The sequence below is a fragment of the Dipodomys spectabilis genome, unplaced genomic scaffold (genome assembly GCF_019054845.1).
Source record: "Dipodomys spectabilis isolate Male_0828 unplaced genomic scaffold, ASM1905484v1 ptg000024l, whole genome shotgun sequence".
In the NCBI taxonomy this organism is placed as follows: domain Eukaryota; kingdom Metazoa; phylum Chordata; class Mammalia; order Rodentia; family Heteromyidae; genus Dipodomys; species Dipodomys spectabilis.
This window is the reverse complement of record NW_024870701.1, coordinates 20,813,574-20,832,108: the sequence shown is the minus strand read 5'-3', so window position 1 is coordinate 20,832,108 and position 18,535 is coordinate 20,813,574. Positions and strand designations below refer to the sequence as shown.

At 37.5% G+C, this 18,535-nt stretch overlaps 1 pseudogene; it reads left to right on the top strand.

The window, feature by feature from the left end:
• Positions 1-1,325: 1,325 nt before the first annotated feature.
• LOC122104478 lies at positions 1,326-1,458 on the top strand (annotated as a pseudogene).
• Positions 1,459-18,535: the final 17,077 nt, after the last annotated feature.

Here is an 18,535-nt window from a genome sequence, read left to right as displayed (position 1 = left end):
GGTCTAGACTGCCTTTGGATGGGGTGAATAGTCTCTGGTGCTCCAGCACTCATGTATGACTCAGGCCAGAACCAGGTAGACATCAGATATTTCTTTACGCCACAGTGCAACTTTAGAGAGAGTACAGATGCTGGCTTTAATAGTATGTGTTCAAGTCCTAAACCGATGCTATGAGATTTTAAAGAAGTTACTTAACATTAGCATCACTGTCTGATTAACAGAGAAACTATCAGTGACCTGCCTTGTGTGAGGATTAAAGAAACTCTTATGCATTTTAAATGTTAATATGCTAATAAATCAATGTATGTAGTATAGTGACTTAGTATTATAATTTTCACAATCATACTAAGAATCCAATGATATGATGAATATAGGATTGCTCTGGCACTGTACACAAAACTAGAGTCTTACATTTTTATTGTATGCAGTACAGAAGATTTGTGATGGGTAATTTGTTGAGTCCTCTTTTATATATGTCAAGGTAGAAAACATCTATTTGTTCTAAATTTATACTGTTTTTTCATGATGATTAGCTACATTTCACCAAATTTTCTCCTGAATTAAAATTATACAAAAGATGCCACATCATCTTTTCACATAGTTGAATTTCCTCATTTCTCTGAACTTTCTATAGAACTTATTTTCTGTGTCCTGCATTGATGCCCCCATTATTTTGTCACCTAATTAACATATTCTTCCTTCCCACAGCATGGTCAGCAACTGTTCAGAAGGCTCAAAGTTCCATAAAGACTGACAGCCAGCTCCCACAAGACATTTGCAGATTTGTGTGCATGTATCTAGGCACTATATGTAATAACTGTGTTCTGTTATCTCTTTGTATACAACACATAATATGACCTCTTATTTCTCTATCATGTTATCATTTACTAGGTGGTTATACAGAATTTATATTAATTGGCCCTCCAAGATACTGGGAAATAGACTACTGTTTAGAGATGCAGTGTCAGAATTTTTCATTTTTAATCTATTATTTAATGTAAATTGTATCGTAAAGGTGATGTACTGAGCAGTTATAGTTACATGAGTCAGGTAATGAGTACATTTCTTTATGAACAGTATTACCCTCTCCCTCATTTTCTCCCACTTTCCCCCTCCTTGCCCTCTACTCCCCAGAAGTTGTAAAATTCATTTCCAACATAGTGTCTAGTAAGTATCACTATTGAGTTGTTTCACCCTTTGCCCCACCATTTCTGTGAATCCCTTTCCCTTCCCCAAAACAGATAAACTTATATACAAGACAAAAGATACACAAATATAAAACAATAACATTAGGGAATAAGCCAAGAGGAAAAAAGAAAGAACTAGTGTTGTATGAAAGGAGAGAAGCTTAGCACTCCCCTTGACAAGGCTGGAAGAGGCCCTTGGGACTGACAACACACATACGGTTAAGGTATTGCCACCTGCCACCTACTTCGAGGCATCTAACCATCGTTTTTATATGTGTGTGTGTGTGTGTGTGGGTGGGTGTGGGTGTGGGTGTGTGTGGGGTGCTTTTTTGTATCTTTTTTGATCTTTTGGTCCTTTTTCTTTTATTCTTTTCATTTTTTTCTTTCTTTTTTTGTGTGACTTAATTGCTATTCTGCTCATCCTCAGATATATACCAGTCATGGATTATTAGACCTTATCCCCCACTGTGTACATATTAATACAGAAATTTACTACTCAATTCACATCCTCTTAGGCTTAACTTCTTTAATAGCAGTATTATCTCTTTATACCTATATAATTATCAAGTAGCTAATTTTAAGAATTTTTAGTTTTTAGTTTTTCATGTCTCCTTTCTATCCATTCCCTCCACTCATCCTATCCTATTTTTATCTCAATTATCATTTTATGCATAATTTTTATGTGTTTCACTTTTAAATTTAAAATTTTATTTTTCCATTTTTCTTGTTTTTTTTAATCTCTCTCTTATCACTCTGTCCAACCCATTTCCCTCTCTGAGATTAGGACTTGGTTAAATTCACTCTCCTTTTACCTCTCCACGTCCCTCTAATCCTATTTTCCCCCACATTTCTCCCTAAACCTAATAATTTCTGGTTTGCTAAATTCTTCTTTGCTGTTCTTAGCCCATTAATCCATAGTTGTTTGATGTTGAGTAGATTTTATCTATTGAACTAGATGCTATCTGCAGCCATTATGACTGTGCATCTACAGGACTCTGGTAGATGTTTGCCATAAAATAGTGTTCTAGGACAAAATTGGTGTTGCTTTCATACCAAATGGGCAGAACGAGCCAGAAAAAACAAAAGAAAAATGGCAAGTCTGGGCATTTCAACTCCCATTTATGATAATCAGGTGACAGAACAGTTAAATAATCCAGGGGAGAGTTCCCGAAAAGCTCTACCAACACTACTGGTAAACATGGTGAATGAAAAGATTGAAAACCTGCAAAGGACTCAGTGTGAGCATGATAGGGAGTGAGAGGAGGCAAACCAAAGATTAATACAGGAATCTCGTGAGTGTGAGGATGCTACTCAAAGATTAATACAGGAATTGCATGAGCAGGTTGAGAACAGTCAAAGAGAAATAAAGAAATTGTGTGAGCAGGCTGAGAACAGTCAAAGAGAACTACAGGAATTGCATGAACGTGAGGAAGCTAATCAAAGAGTAATAGAGGAATTGCAAGAGCAGGAGGAGAATAGACAAAGATCAATAGAGGAATTCATGGAATCTATAAACAGACAGCTGAAAGAATTCAGGGAGACCCCAAAGGGAATGCTGAATGGATCCCAACCAAAGAAATGGGAGTCCAAGGAAACCATAACCAATCAACTAAGTTATTTGAGAATAAACACTGAACACCAAATTAAGGAAGTAAAGAAGTTCATACAATATCTAAAACAAAGCTCCAACAAAGAATTTGAAGACAACCAATTAGAAGGAAAAGAAATTCTTAAAAAGTAGAGTCTTGACAGTAGGTTAGACCATGCAAAAGGTCGAATCTCGGGGACTGAAGACAGGTGAGATATTACAGAGAAAGAACATACAACAATCCAAGACAAATCCAAGAAATATGATAGATCTATTCAACATTTGGAAGACACCATCAGAAGACCTAATCTGAGGATAATGTATATAGAGGAGCACTTAGAGACAGAAGTTAATGGTCTAGGAAATTTGTTTAACAGGATCCTAGCAGAGAACTTTCCCAACATGCAAAAAGATAGGCCTATTCAGATACAAGAAGCTTTTAGAATCCCAAATAGACCAGACCAGAACAGGACATCCCATTGTCACATTATTATCCACACAGGATCAATTCAGACCAAGGAAAAGATTCTTAAAGCAGTCAAGGAGAAAAGATCAATCACCTATAAAAGGAAACCAATTAGAATCACCTCAGATTTCTCAGCAGAGACAATTAAAGCAAGAAGACCCTGGAATGATGTATGCCATGCCCTAAAGACAAACAACTATCAACTAAGAATACTGTACCCAGCTAAACTCTCTTTCATAACCAAAGGTCAAATAAAAACCTTCCATAGCAAAGAAAAACTGAAACAATATATCTCCACCAAACCAGCCCTACAAAAGATACTTAAAGATGTCCTACACATAGAAAACCAGCAAGACCACAATAAAGGCCAAGAAACCACACCCAAACTGAGAATTCAAGAACCATAGGAAGAACCCAGTTGCTGCAGCCCCCAAGAAGGTGGATAACATGGCAGAAACTACCAAAAACCTCTCAGTCCTAACTCTCAATGTTAACGGACTTAACTCTCCAATTAAGCAACAAAGATGGTCTAGTTGGATTAAAAAGCAAGATCCTCCTATCTGCTGCCTTCAGTAGTCACACCTTGCCCATAAAAACAAGCATATTATGAAAGTGAAATGCTGGAACAAAATCTACCAAGCAAATGGCCCCCATGAACAGGAGGGAGTTGCAATACTAATATCAGATAAAATAGACTTCAAATTAAAATTAGTGAGAAGATTTGCATTTTTTTATGGCTAGAGAGGATGATCATTTATTCATGTGTCTATTGGCCATCCTTCTTTCCTCTTCAGAGAAGTTTCTCTAAGTCTTTAGCCCACTTATTTATCGGGCAGTTGTTTCTTTGAAGATTTGTTGTTGGGGGATTTAATTTTTTGAGTTTCAGTATATTTTAGATATGAGACCTTTGTCCATTGTATGGCTAGTGAAGATCTTCTCCCAATCTGTGGGCTTTCTATTGATCTTGCCAGCTATGTCCTTTGCCATGCAGAAGGTCTGCAATTTCACGCAATTCCATTTGTCCGACCTTTCTTTAATTTGTTGTGTTTCTGGGTCTCTATTAAGAAAATTTCAGCCTGTGCCAAGGAGACCTAGATTGAGATAACTCCTCACCTCAGTTAGAATGGCTATAATCAAGAACTCTAATAACAACAGCTGCTGGAGGGGATGTGGACAGAAGGGAACCCTACTGCATTGTTGGTGGGAGTGCAAACTTGCTCAACCACTTTGGAAAGCAGTGTGGAGGTTCCTCAACAGACTCCACATAGAGCTCCCCATGACCCAGCAATCCCACTTTTGGGCATTTACTTGAATCATAACAAACAAGACCATACTAAAGCTACCAGCACAACTATGTTTATTGCAGCATTATTTACCATAGCTAAGATATGGAACCAACCCAGATGCCCCTCAGTAAATGAATGGATCAAGAAAATGTGGTATATATACACAATGGAATTCTATGCCTCCATCAGAAAGAATGACATTGTCCCATTTATTAGGAAATTGAAAGACTTGGAAAAAATTATATTAAAAGAAAAAAGCCAGGCCCAAAGAAACATAGTTTCCCATGGTTTCCCTTATTTGCAATAACTAGTATATGTCTGAGACAAGCAGAAACAGTCAGATAAGTTGATGTTAGGCGAAATGAACCCCAAGATAAGGACTCAAATGGTTTTTCTTTCTTGCTATTGTTTCTAACATATTTACAAGATGATTTTTTTTGTTGCTTTGTATGTCCCTCCCCAAAAGTATTTGATGTTGGTATAATTTGTGGAGGGGAAGGGAAAAAACAAATTGTTTAAATAGGGATACAGGTAGTCCCCTTGCAACAATGACATGTACAAAGCAAGGAGATGTACAAGATGTTATGTCAAAAAATGACCTTTACAACTTTGGATCGGGGGGTGGGGAGATGGGAAGGGATGGGAAGAGGAAGCAAAGGAGGAGGCAACAATGCTTGATAAGAAATGTACTCATTACCTTGGCATTAAAAATCAAATTTTAAAAAAGAAATACAAATTGAAACAACATTAAGATTCTACCTCACCCCAGTTGGAATGGCCATTATCATGAAAACTAACAACAATAGATGCTGGTGGGGATGTGGCCAAAAGGGAATGCTAATGTACCACTGGTGGGAATGTAAATTCATTCAACATCTCTGGAAAACAGTATGGAAGCTTCTCAAAAGATTAAACATAGAGCTTCCCTATCACCCTGCAATCCCACACCTGGTCATTTACCCAGATGACCACAAACCAGCCCACACTAATGCCACAAGCACAACCATCTTCATTGCAGCATTGTTTACCATAGCCAAGATATGGAATAAACCCAGATACCCCTCAGCAGATAAATGGATCAAGAAAATGTGGTTATATATACAATGGAATTTTATACTTTCATCAGAAAGAATAAAATTGCCCCATTTGCAAGGAAATAGAAAAACTCAGGAAACAATTATATTAAATGAAGTTAGCAAAAAAAAACATAAGCTGCATAGTTTCTCTCATTTGTGATAACTAGAATGTACCTGTAAATCTACAAGTAACACTTTGCTGATGGTAAAGACAAAAAATTCACTAGGGCATGATGAATTATACATGTTTCTAGACATTTACCCAATGAGACCAAAGGAGGATATTTTTTTTAAGTCATGGAACTTGAACTCTGAGCGTGGGCGCTGCCCCTCGGCTCTTCAGCTCAAGGCTAGTGCTCTACCACTTGAGCCACAGCATCACTTCTGGTTTTCTAATGGTTTATTGGAAATAAGAGTCTCATAGACTTTCCTGCCCAGGATGGCTCTGAACCATGATTCTCAGATCTCAGCCTCCTGAGTAGCTAGGATTACAGGTGTGAGCCATCAGCACCTGGTGAGGATATTCTTATGAGAGGATCACAAAGGCTCAATAGCTATATGTGTGTGATCCTGCAAAATAATATTTATCAAAATAAGCTCCAAGAAATGGAAACAAGAGTTCATTTTTTCTTTATTGCTGGCTTTGTTTTCTTTAACTTTTGCCATGTTTGTAAGCGTATCTGTTTGGGAGAGGGAAAGGAGGGCACAGAAAGGGTGGGACAAAGGATGAACAAATGCAGCAGTGATACTCACTAGATATCATGTTGAAAATAAACTATACGACTTGTGTGTGGAGATGGAGGATTGGGAGAGAGGGAGGGAAGAGGTGACATTGTTCAAAAAGAAATGTACTCATCATCTGATGCATATAATGGCAATCCCTCTGTACATCACCTTTACAATAACAATAATATATATACATATATTTAAAGCTGTGTTTATGTAGCTAAAATGTTCAAGCATCATGTTAAGTGGCATCTTGTCCTTGCTGTGTTACCACATAATAAACAGTATCCCATGGTGAGCCCCCCCCCCCCATGATAGGGGCAGAAAGAGACCAGAGAGGCCCAGGCTCACTCCTGCATAATAATTCACCCATGCAAGAACAGATGCATCCTTGCAAGACCTAAACCACTGTCCAAAGCCAGCATCAATACCTTCATGATGCCTCATGTTCTACTTATCTCCTATAAAGACCTCACCACTTCCAAAATATTCCTTTGAAAGACTGAGCTTCAATGTGACTTTTGTTGGGAACAAGTCACATTCAACCATAGCATCACTGATACTGTAAGTTCAAGCTTTGGTTTCCCCTGGTTTAACCTTAGTCCTTAGCCGTTTCTAATCTATCCAATTCGAATTACAGTGCCAAGGACCTACCAGGTAACATTTGTTGTATAAATTAATGAAAGAAAGAATGCTTAAGACAGATGATAAACATGGAAGCATATTATATTTTCTTTTATATTCTATATACATAAGAACTGCAATAATATTATATTTACCAAGAACTAAGACAATATATCTGAGTATGACTTTGACAATCTATCTGGATATGTTCTCTAGGGCTCCTAAAGAGATCCCATTCCCCAAACAACCATTTCGTTTCTCTAAAGATTCTTTCTGGTGCATTATATATACTCTAATGAGCAAGTAATTGTGTTGTAAAGGAGAAATTTTAAAAAATAATGAGTACTCAGAAATGTTATCCAAGTCACTTCTGAGTGGATGATCTATTTGGCACCTATTATATTAGAAACTTCTGCAAGTAAAATTAATATTAGAGATACAACCAACTTGAAAACAACCCTAGGATTCTTTTGGGTCTAAACTTACTCAAAAGCTCAAATCTTTAGAAACTATGACTGTGGCCAGTGATAATTTTTTCTGCAACACACCTCAAGTGGTTCAAACATTACTCAGGAGTGGTGTTTTTTGTTTCGTTGGATTTTTTTAATCAATAAGATTTCCCTCAATTAGTTTGCTAAGTAAGTCATCAATGGAATTTACCCTCCAATGAAACTGAACATAAGTGGGAAAGTGGTGAGAATCTGGACATTAAATCCTGATTCTACTCTAGAAAGGTCTAGAATACATAGCTTTAGGAGGATAGAGCCTTATAGGACTCTGCTGTCATGAGGAAAATTTCAAAGGGAAGGGTCTTCAAATTTGAGAGATGGGGACACTGAACACTCTTATTTTAAAAGAAAAAAAAAGCCCTAAGTACAGACAATGCTGTAGTTCCATCAGCAGTCTCTTTCTGCAGCCTTCTCTCAGAATTATAAACCACTCACTGCTACACGGGTGAGCCAAAGTCTTAGGTTTCAGTGATGCTTGTACTTAACAGCTATGTGAGCATTATCCAGGCTTTCCTTTCCTGTAAACTTCAGCAGCTCTATTTAAAAAGTGACAAAGAAAATAAGGATGTCTCTCAGGACCCTCTTATCTATGAAGTTCCTGGAATCAATAAGACTGTTCCTCTGTGCTGTTCACAAGTTTTCTTAATAGCCAACTTGGTAGAAACAAATTCTCCTCTTAGTGGAAAAAAGGAGCAGGAATAGGGTGTGAGATGCTTCAGGCTGACCTCTCATTGTTTTAAGGCTCTCCTTGTTTTAAGGGTCTGTTGTTCCTAATGGTAGAACTTATGAATGGTGCTGCTTGACTCTGTATATCTTTGGGGTTAAGGCCGTGCTTAGAAGATTGATACCCAGTCATAGGAAAAGGAAAGGCAATCTGCTTTTAAATTTAAAAAAATATATCGAAGAAAGGATTATATAGCTTTCAAAGAGCTCATTAACATGTACAGTATTCAAAAGAACCACCTAATTCATTAATTTATTCCCCCATTCTTCAAACATATATATGTATATTTAGTTCTATATGCACATAATTAATAAGCTAAAATATAACTGATTGTTATTCAAATCATATTTTGTAATTTTAAAGGAAGTTTCATTTTAGTTTCACTGAATAGCCTTGATACATATAAATATCTGTGCATATATGAAGTTAGTATTATTTCTGTTTAAATATAGAACAAATCTCAGAGATGCTTACGAGAGCCCAATAATTATTGGAGCTAATTCACTAAAATGTACAATAAAACACAGACTTTACTATTCTTTGTAATATTACTTGTTATGCATCTTTTTTTTTTGTACTTCTTGTTCAATCACTTATGTGACCATCTGCTCTTATTTTTACCCTGTCCAGTAAGTGGCAGTGAGCTTGACCATATTAATGCCCCTTTTTCTTCATTTGGTTATTTGTAAATGAAAATCCTATAAAAGTTCGGGCTCTGACCAGAAGTAGTTGGATATGAGTTTTCTTTTGAAGGCAAATACACTAGCATCCCTGGATCACAGATGGAAAAGCTGAAGTTGGATCTCTGCTCTGACACTAGTTTCCTATCAACCTCTCCGGCCTCAGGCCTGACACCTGTCAACAGGTAGGAATTCCTGCCCAGCCTAATACAATTTTGTCTCTAATGTTAAATGGAATATATAGAAATACCTCAAAAGCCAAAAGTGAAGCCATGAATGTGTGCTATGGTTATTGTGGTTCTAAATATGTGGCTGAGAGAACAGATAATAGCCAGTGCTGGCTTGGATGCAGGCTTGGGGATCAGGCAAGTCCAGAAGAGAGGGATTTGGATCGATTTCCCAAGCAAAGACACAAAGTCCATAAGCAGCTCGGTGCTTAGAAAATAAGGAACAGTTGGTCTCACAGCTTGGCCAGGCAGGAGGATTGGCATAGATCCTCAGATCATCGTGCTCTGCCTGGTGAATCGAGTGGGCCTCACCAGGGGCTGGAAGTTAGCCTCCTTCTGGCTGTGGAGATGCAGGGGAGGTTGTGGCCACCTGTTCTCTCAGGATGTCGCTGAACCTTTTGTACATTTTTCTGCAATGGCAGAGCCCAAACCAGGCCCTTGGCAAAGTAACAAGCAAAAGCCATCTTTTGCCTTCATTCTCTCTCATTTCTACACATCTTCCCAAGTCTAGCCACATAGTGCTCTCCAAAATACCCAGTAGCACCTAATATCTCACATTCCTGATGCAGGAGTCCCACAAAATAGCCTGCTAGGACATTCCCTTACACCGCAGCTGTCTCTACTACCCCCCCCCCATGCACATTCACAGAAAATAGACTACCTTTTCACACCCCGATCTGCAACTTTCCAGCTGGGAAATTCAACAGATAAATAGCCCACTCTGAAGAGCTTATAAAAGATGATCAAATTAAGAGCTAACTCCCCTTTAAAAATGATAGAATGTTAACAATAGGCTCTCTTAAGTAATCCCTTCTCAAAATGATGAAGAAATAATGAACACTAAATACACTGTCTACAGGAAAATCAATGGAATCACAAGGTCATTGTCTTGACTATACTTCTAAGCGGAAGGATTAGCACAAGAATTATCCAGATTCTCCACTAAAACATCTCATTTCTGAACTGTGATAATGGAATCTGTAAACAACCAATAGTCAGATCTGAAAGGCATTCACACACACACACACACACACACACACACACACACACACACACACAATGGACATCTAGAAAGCTTAAAGTGACACATACAGCAATTCAAGTCATGCATTTGTATTCATTCTTTTTGATAAATTGTAAACAAACCAAGAACCACTATCTAGTCTCAACCCTCAAGAGTTCACTAACCCTTGGAACTCAACTCCTCCCTTAGAAAAATCAGAGTTTAGAATCTACCTAGTTGTTCTACATGTGGGCCCTGCAGAATGTCCCAAACTATTGTAATGGTCATGCATTTTTAAAGAACAATTGGCATTCATTTTTAGGGGAACTATATCTTCATCACTCTGTGTGGTAATAGTATGCATCAAAGTAGATTCTTTCACTTTCTTTATTGTAAAGGTGATATACAGAGGGGTTACAGTTACATTAATAAGGAAATGAGTACAATACTTATTGAACTTTGATACCCCTCCCTCATTTTCTCCTGCTATATCTCTCTTCCAACATCCTTCACACCCCCAAGTTGTAACATTCATTTCCAACATAGTGTCTTGTGAGTATCACTGTTGCATTGGTTCACCCTTTGTCTATTGTCTTGCTATTTCTGTGATTCTTCCCATCCCCAAATCAGATAAACTTATATACAATATGAAGGACACAAAAATCAAAAACAGTAACAACAGAAGGTAAACCAAAGGGGGAAAATGAAAGGGAAAAAACCCTCTTATTTCTGTATCTTGCAGTTCATTTCTATTAGTATCATTTTATAAGGTCACATGTACATAGCTATTGAGCTACTGTGATCCTTTGCTAGAACAAATGCTGGATATCAGGCAGCCTAGATTTCTTTGGCTCTGGCTTACTTCACTTAATATGATTTTTTCCCAAGTCTTTCCATTTCCTAGTGAAGGGAACTATGTCCTTTCTGATGGAAGCAGAGAATTGCATTGTGCATATATACCACATTTTCTTGATCCATTCATCCACTGAGGGGCATTTAGGTTGATTCCATATCTTGGGTATGGTAAATAATGGTGCAATGAACATAGTTTAAGAAGACAAACACAGGAAAAGATTTATTAGAGAATACACCTATGAAAGATGAAGAGGGAAAAAGCAGAAATTGGCATGGAAAAAGTTTATTGTGACCATGATGTGTTTGTAACCTGTAAAAGGAGAAAAGAATGAAGGAATTGGGTAGAAAGGACCTTGAACAATAGTGTAGTCATGAAAGATCTGAAGCAGGCCACTGTAGAGGCCATGACTCATTAGAGCTCATTAGAGGAATTCTTCATCTTGAAGATTTCAGGACTGGCTTGGTTTGAGAATTCCAACTGTTACTAGTCATTCACTGGGTGCAGCCCAGTGAAAAGAATGGCTTTGGTATCAAGGCCATTCAGTTGCATGTAGCAACTGAATGCTGTCAATCAACAATGTCCCATCAACAGGTTGTCTACCATGGCCATCACAAAGTAGGACTCTCAGACATACAATGCAATTCATAAAGAAAAGGAATGAAACATTAACTTGGAAGAATGCATTTCATTGCTCTGTGATGAGTAAGATAAAAAGGTAGATATTTACTAAATACCTTCTGGGACTCACACTGTGAGTATACAGCATACATTACTAAAGAAAACAGATACTTCCCTGTCCTTAAATGTTAGAAACAGTGCAATTGTTGGAAATAATTTGACATTTAAAATTAAAAGATGTGTATGTCTGCACACATGTATATGACAATATTTTCATGTCACAGAATCTAATCTGCTTGTATGTCCTGCACTTTGCTATTTTCACTTCTGCTCTGCTCTGTTCTGGTTTTTTTAATGCTGGCATTGAATCGATTTCATGCCTGACTAAAAGGTTATAAGCAGTGTTTTGAAAAACGTAATTTTAGCGAATATTCTCTAAGGTTTTTCTTACCCTTTCAAATCAATGATTCCATCACTCTAGGCTTTTTGTTATCCCTCAAACTCCTCTAAACTACTTACCAACTATTAATCTTTATTTAAAGTTGAGTCCTTTGTAATCATATAAAGAGTCAAACTGATCTTCCACAATCAAAGAAGTTTCTACATCTGGAATGATTTTGGCTACAATCTATAATATTACTTCTATCACATCCTTTCTACCTCCTTCCATTAGTGACCTTGTTGAATAGTTTTGAAATATTCGTGCTTTTTCTTTAAATGGTACATTTTGTTCTTTACACTTAGAGAAAAATCCATTTCCCCCCAACACTACAACTTCACAAAACAAACATTTGTATGACACACTCAAAAACAAAATGTGGACTATGCATTTCCCAAGAACATCTTCTCTCCCGGTCATTTCTCCCCTGCTAGAATCTGGTTTTATCTAAGATCAGAGTGCTTGTGCCAAAAGTGTTTTTTCCTGTAGAATAAAGTTACTTTAAAATAGAGCAGTGTAAGAGATAAAAAAGAATAGCACTTTCAGATAAGTATATCATACTTTTCTGGTTATATGGACAAATTGGACCAATGATGTTTTTCTATTTATTTATGTTTGGTCATTTGCTAATAGAAGGGAATTCAAAAATCGTAGAAGAAAAAAGAAGACATTTTTGAAATGTATGTTATAAAGAATGCGATAATGATGTTCAAAGAGGTCTAAACACTCCCTTCTGTGCATTAGGTAATGTGGCACATGGAAATATAATAGAATCTGAGCTAGAAAATGATTACTGGAGTCCAGCTTCTCTCCCTTACTGAGAGAGATGATGACCAAAGACCTGTATTCTCCACCAAAGAATTTACAAGGCGTGCAACATGAATTCATGAGGATCATAAGTAAATAGAAAAAAGGGTTTGCATAAGACTTATATAAGGAATATGAAAAATGTAGCTCCTGGGAACTCAGGAGACAGCAGCTCAGTGTCTTTATACATGGCCAACAGCTGGTTCTGACAACTAAGAGAGAAAAAGAAGATTCAGAGTCTTAAGGGAGAAATGGTAGCATCTTACTGCAGGCTTAAGGTAGTCCCAGGTGGATGGGTAGGTTCCAGAGCCCATGAGGAGAGAATCCTGACAATTATACCTCTTTGTGAGCAACTAAAAATAATTCAATGTAAGTAAAAAAATAATAGTTTGAAACCTATATACTCTGCTTTCAATCTATGATCTTGGTCAAGTTTCACTTTATATAAATCTCAATCCCTTCATGTAGTTTTCAAAAAGTTCATCTGTCCTATATTCATACCATTCTTATATTATCAAAAGATATAAATCAGGTAATAGAATTTTAGAAACATTAGAGTTCCTTAGATATGAATATTTCATTCCACAAGCATATACTGAGAGCTTCTGCTTAGATCTAGGAATATAATTATGAATTGCCTGACTGAGCCACTTCAACTGTTTGCAATGAAACTAACTGGGAAAAAGAGGTAAGTAAGGTTTCACAGAAGAAGATATACATGAAATTTATTGAAAGACATAAAATAGCTCACCAATCACAAAATATAGTGGAGTTGGAATGTAGACGTAAAAGAAAAATCTAGGACTAGGAATATATCTCAGTAGTAGAATAAATGTCTAGCATGTGTAAGGTCCTAGGTGCAGTACTCATGACCAAAAAGGGAGAAAGAAAAGAAAGAAAAGTTGGAAAGAAGGAAGGAAGGGAGGGAAGAAAAGAGGGAGGTTGGGAGGGAGAGAGGGAGGGAGGGAAGGAAAGAGGGAGGGAGGAAAGAAGGAAAAAGGACTCCAAAATATATATGTCTGGAACTGGGTCCATAATGGATGTGGTATATATTATTCTTCTTCTCTAGACAGACAATCAGTATGAGGAGGTATAACCCACACTGCACAGGAGAAGCGTGTCGGTGATGTTGGTGCAGCAGTCAATGAGAAAAACCTTAGCCAGGAGTTGAGAATCATACTTCAGAACAAGACACGAGCTAATAGGAGGGCCCAAGGGCACATGGAAATTCAGGAAGGAAAAATGGCCAGGTTATGTGAGTGCCAAGAGCCCTGCAAATCTGTTTCATGCAGGTGAGAGTGGAAAATAAAAATGGTTTGTGAATGGTTTTCAATGGAGACCTAATGAGTTTATTCTTTATCCTGCAGGTAGTGACTCTCAGAATAAAGTCTACCAAGCAGACAAATGGTAGCATTAGGAAGAATAATTCTGGCAGCACCGAACTTGATACACTGAAGCAGAAAAGACTGCTTAGTTGTTGCAGACATAAAGCATCACTGACTGATGTGGACCAGACAAAATGAAGAAAGAAATGGAAGAAACAGCTATCTTTTTCTCATCAGTCACATGGTGATAGTTTTTTATCATAGTATCAACTCAGGGTCTTACTGAAGATGAATTTATTTCATTTAAAAATTTTAATACCAAGCAGCTGCTCTTGTTTGAATGTATATCCCCTGGGAAACTCATATTGAAATCTCATCCTCACTGTGGTGATATTAAGATGTACAATATTTGAGAAAATGATCAAATAACTCAATTGGTGTCATACATATATTTGTCATATTGTAATATGCATAGTGTATATTGTATATGTTATGTTTATACATGCTTACGTACATGTTGGCATACACATCAACTATGTGTAGTAAGCCCACCAATGTATAGAACTACTTTATAAAATGACTGGGGATGGCAAGGAACTAATTTAGGCCATGTTTTATTCTTCTATTTCTTCTACCACACAGGAACACAGTATTCCCTTCTTCAGAAGATGAAGAAACAAAGTGACATCTTGGAAGGAAATATCAAGCCATTTGCCTAACATTGATACTGCCAGTATGTTGATCTTAGAATTCCATCCTCTAGAACTGTGAAAAAATAAATGTGTTCTTTAAAAATTACCCATCTCTGGTGTTCTGTCATTCAGCGATTTTCTGTGTCTGATGGTTTAACACGTATTTTAAAAGATCATCACTAGGACTATGAAGGACTAGAAGGCGGATCATTAAGCTCAGCTCTGAACTGAGTCAAGAAAGAAAACTGAGGCACAGATAAGAGACAGGACCATCCTAAGGCATGCAATATTAGTGGGGAAAGAAGAAGAGCTCCATACTTAGGATACTGGAACTCCCACCTGCTCGCCAGAATTTTATCCTAGAACCATCATTCATCATTCAGAGACAGAAGGACACAGAGTGAGGATGTTGCTCTTGACTCTCAATTCTTCAGCCCCATCTGATCACACACCACTAAATCTTACCACAGAAGAACCCTGGTGCTGCAAGCTGGAAATGCATAATGAATAATTACAGTCCCGTGACAGATTTGAATGTTTATTGGGTTCAGTAGCACAGTGCTGAAGTGGACAGCAAATCCACCGTCTTGGAATAGTATAATCTGGAATCCCTTTGCTCTGAAGTCTGGCTGTGATTTATGGCTCTGGTTCCCATTTCCTGTGCTTACTGAAGCTCACATATCAATTTCAAATTCAAGAGCTGGACATTGGCATGAGCCCATGCTGTAATCCTAGCTACTTAGAGTCTGAGATATAAAGACTCATGGTTCAAGGCTAGCCCTTTAACCACAAAAGGCAGAAGTGGTGGGGGAGAGGGGAGATGGGAGGGCAGGAAGGAAAAACAAAGGAGGAGGCAACAATGCATGATAAGAAATGTACTCATTAGCTTGCTCATGTAATTGTAACCCCTCTGTACGGTATTTTCACAATAAAAAAAAAAACGTATTAATAAAAAAAAAGCCAGAAGTGGGCTGTGGTTCAAGTAGTAGAGTGCTAGCTTGAACAAAAGAGGCAGGGGAGAACACCCAGTCCCCAAGTTCAATCTCTACAACCTGAAGAAAAAGAAAGAAGAGGAGAGAAACTCAGAATCTCACTTGGATGAGATCCCTTAAAGCCTGCTTTGTCTACTTCTCCTGGAAACCAGGTCCCTGTCCCAAATCCTTAGCCACTGACTGGCATTCTCCTTAAACCAAAAAAGACAACTTGCCATGGCTCTGATTTATATCATTTCCATTGCTCAAAGACTCACTGACACATTTTAGTCCTACACAATTCCAGACTGCCTTAGAGCCAAACCACCTAAGACACAATAAAAACAGCAGGTTCAGAGGACAGCAATGTCCAGGAGACCCAAAATGCAATGGGCTAGAAGCCAAGACCCTAGAAGGTAAACAGAAGGGGTAGGTGCCATATGCAGCGATGAGCCCCCAAGACAAGATTCCCGACATATGCTTGCTGGACTCCGCTTCATTTTACCTAGAGCTTATTTGATCTGACTTCAGCTGTCTGAATTAAATTGGTTTTGGTTGTTTATATGTGGGTGTGGGTATTCTTCACATATAGCCACCAGGTTTACTTGTGTTTTGACCTATCTCTATGGTTCTTATAGCAAGATGAGAAGTAAAACAAATAAACCACCCAGAACCATCAAGGCGGGGCTCTTCCTTTCTCTAATGAGCCGCCAGCAGCCAAATAAATGATGCTTTCTGATAACGCACACATATTGCAGTAGCCATGGAAACACACTTAGCAACAACGAAGCCTTGACCTTTCCCCATCTGTTTAGAATCTTCACAATGACACGTTAATTTCAACATATGAAAACAAAACATTAAAAAAAGAATGGTATAAATGTTACACTTTAATTCTCAGGCAGATCCTAGACCAGTGTGGGTAAAATTCATAAATGAGGAAGAAATCAGGCAGTCAGTTTTAACCCAATACTCCAACATGGAACCTGAGTGACATTTCACAGATATTAAACAAGATGACTCAAACATATTCTGCTGTTGACTGAGACACTCCTGGAAAGGCTCCAAAATTGGGCCAGAGATGGACAGCAATGGGCAGAAACACTAGCCAGTAAAAATACTCCTAAGGACCATAATTGAGATTTACAAAACTAATACTCTGGGAGAACAAAAGCTTTTTTTCTATGCAGTTATTGTTAGTAGCCTAAGGCTGAAAACAATGGAGACAGATTCAGTCCAATTTTACTCAATCAAATAAACATTTAAGGAGGCTGTCTCAATTTTCATAGATATCAGAGCTGGTTATAAAGAAATGATGCCACATAGGTTTTGTCTCTAAAGCAATATACTTTTTGTAAATATAGAGCTATTAACTCACTTAAATCTATTACCAAAAAAAAAACTCTGGAAGGCAGGATGAACATTGCAGAAGTAACAGGGGAAAGATCCTCCAAGTCACTTGAGATAAACTTAAAAAATTAAGAACATGGTTAAAAAGTTAACTCTCCCAGATGTACATAGAAGGATCAAAGATATATTTAACTCTTTGATAAAGGGGTAGACCAGATGACAAAGTTGTTTTGGGGAAAAAAGAGGAATTGTGATACTGATATACATCAGTGGAATAAGAAAATAAGTTTGCAAACTTGAACTGAAAATTACCAGACAGTAGAACCACAGCATTGTGTGCATATGTATGTGTGGTAGAGGGGGGGATTAGGTGCCTGTTTTGCCCAATAAAGTCATTTGCAAGGGATCAATCATCTATAATTTAGCATCAAATTTTGTAAAGGCAGAGCCTTCATCTAAGAGTAAAAAATAAGTGAAGTAAGGGTACCCTCTCTGGTGTGTGTAATGACCTGTTGATGCATTTGTTATTAAACACTGCATGCCTGCAAAGACATTCAGGATCATTATGCCTTATTCAAGTTTGGGTAATTTTCCTTCACAATGTCAGAATATAAGTAGCAAGCAACAGAGGAAACAAACATCATTAAAAACTAAAGGAAGAATGGGATGACAAGGTCATTATTCAACATCCACTTGAGTACATTATTAGGAGTAAAACCACATGCTCAACTGTAGTTTGCTTAAGAGAAAAATAAGACTCTACTTCAATCAGAACAATATAGGATTGGGCATACACTATTTCACAGGATTAGAAATATATTGAGAATCAATTTTTTTCCATGTACTAAAAATCCCTGTGGGTTACAAACAGACTAATAATGGAGGAGGAAATCAAAAGGAAATAGGTTTTGAGATTTAGTGACTTCATAGGGGAAAACAATAAATCATGAGCTGCATACAGAAAAGAATTTGACTTGGTTGGTGTTGTATCCCTGAGAGAAATAATGGTCAACAGTTGGCATTTTTAGTTAGGAGCTAACTACTATATGTAATATATCCAATATATTCAAAATATATATTACTCTCCAATTTCATGTTTATGTATGAAATATTATGGAAGAGAAGAAAGGGGAAAAGAAAAGAAATGAAGAAAAGAATGAAAGGGGAAATTTGAAGGCTAGGAGAAGCAAGGGAAGGAAGAAGAAGTAGAGACAGAATCAGCATACAGAAGAGATGAACCCACAATAAATTCCTATACATGGCTATTCAAATGTCCTAAATTCCGAAAACAGACAGCACAAAACACTGCTGGGGATGCTGAGCCACAGGAACTCTTGCTCACTGCTGCTGAGAACACTAAATGACATAGTCACCATGGAAT